We start from the raw sequence: 2,323 nt of genomic DNA on the forward strand, positions 1-2,323 counted from the left end.
TCCTTATCTTCTCTTGCAGCTAGGTATGGTCATTTTGACTAAATTCTCTATAAGAAATATAAGACACATAATGTAAGCAATCTTGGGATCATGCCACCCTGCATCATCCTCCATGGCCCCTTCTCTTTGCCCCCAACTGTTTTCAGGTTATGGAACACAAGGCCTCATGAATTCTAGGTTCTAGGGAAGTGCTCTACCACTAGGTCATATACCCTGCACTTTTTCTTTTATTTTTTATTTTGAGAGTGTCTCACTAAATTGCCCTGGCTAACCTGAAACTTGGACTCCTCCTGCCTCAGTCTCCTGAATAGCTGGGATTACATGTGTTCTTAAAGGGAGAATGAATGCTCTAAGTGCTCCTTTTTTTCCTAGATTACCCTTGGGCAAGGCAAATTACAGAATGGCTGAAACAAGAGGAATATTGGAGGCAGGAAGGCTGATTAGGAGAACTCAATAACATAGATAAGAAGTAAGGAACTAAGAACTGAGCCAGTATGGTAGCAATGGGAATGGATGGGAGGGAGGAATGTGATAAATATTTTGAAAGGAATGTCTGTGGGACTCCGCAACAGATCAGATGAGAGAAGACACCAGAGGGAAGAACCAATGTTCACTTTGAAATTTCACACAGAGGTGACTGGGTCCTCAATGATGTTGGTAACAGAAACAGGGGAGTCAGATGAACAAGCAAGCTTGAGGAAGGCAACCATAAATTTGTCTTTGAGTATGTTGAGGTGAGGTGCCTGCAGGACATCCAGGCGGAAATGTAAAGCAGCAGTTAGAAAGTTATCTCTAGAGCATGACTTGAGAACTTTTGCATAAAAAGGAGTAGTCAAATCAAAGGGAGGAGCTCATGGGCAAAATAGTGTGTGTGTAGGAATTATTCTTTCTTCAGTGCACCGAAAAATAAATTGCATTCTGGTAAACGAGATAAAAATATGTAGCCTCTTCACCACACATCCCCTCCCAACCACCAAAACCCCCTACTAGCTCCATCCAACAGCTTAATTGCTTCAGGTAATGAACCAGGCACGGTCTCAAAATTTGGACAGCTCCGTAAATTCCTTATGAAGGCAATCTTAATTTGCACAAATATGTCATGACATGTTTTAAGATTATTCTTTTTTATGCAAGAAATCGATAATATATTGCCTTCCTCCTTAACTTAGGTTAGGCACATATTAAGACCTTCACAGACATCTTAAAAGAACAATTCTTTTCAAAAGCAGAATAAGAAAATAAAAACATAACCGTAGCACAGTAAACAAACTGTAGAGATTCCTCTTATATCTGCGGTGGCCAGAGTAGATATTAAATAAAGGAAACAACAAAAAGGAAGTTAATTGAATGTAAACAATAAGGAACCACATTTCGGGCTGGCCAAACTGCTGCCCGCAATACTTTCGCGCCAGGGCGGGTCCCCGGGATGAAGAGGTTAAAAATCCAGTGGCTTGTGTTTCAGCTGCGGTTACGTGGCAAACGCAACTGGAAGTGGTGGTGTGAGAGCTCTTTCTTCTATTAAGCCTTCAGCCCGCATACCGCGGAAAACTGCCGAGGGACTCAGGGTACCTCCGAGCGGTCCCAAACGCCCCGGCGCGCGGGGCACTGGATTTGGCGCCACCGCGAGTCCCCCCTTTCACTTATGGGTAAAGCTTCACCGGAGCCTTTAATGAGCTTGTGCTTAGACTTCTCTCATCCATCCATGCACCCATCCACCCCTCTTTTGTCTCCGGGCCGGGGATTCTACCGGGCACCATAGAGAGCTTTATCACCCCAACCCCCACAAGACTCATAAAGAACAAGATTCTACGCAGGAAGAAGACGTGGCGGGATGATCGCCCTGTATACCCTTCACCGCTCACGCCCCTGCTCGGGGGAGTCTGACTAGATCTCGAGAACTCAGGCCACGCGGAGAGCCAAAGCACAGACCCTGCCGGGAAGCCTTCCCCACCCCCAACTCCTGGATAAAGAACGCCGCGTCGTTCTACGTTCTCCTGGCGCTCTGTCCCCGAGGGTCCAGACCCCGGCTGGCCCGGAGTGGCCCGGCGGGTGCCAATGAGACCCGGCCATCCCCCCCAGGTCGCACCTCCCACGGTTGTCGGGGGCCAGCTTCCGTTAGCTGGGCGGGGAGGCAGCGGCGGAAGCCAGGATTGGCCAGCCCCGAGGCCCAGCCTATCCCCAACCCCGCGCAGGACAACCCTGGAGGTGGCCAGGGGCTGGCGGAGCGGTGCTTCTCGGGTTCCGATTGGCCAGATCTGCCGGGGGCGGGGTAGGGGCGGGGCGGGGTGGGCTCAGGCCGCCTCCTGCCCATTCCCTCCTTCCT

This window comes from Sciurus vulgaris (genome assembly GCF_902686455.1).
Source record: "Sciurus vulgaris genome assembly, chromosome: 14".
In the NCBI taxonomy this organism is placed as follows: domain Eukaryota; kingdom Metazoa; phylum Chordata; class Mammalia; order Rodentia; family Sciuridae; genus Sciurus; species Sciurus vulgaris.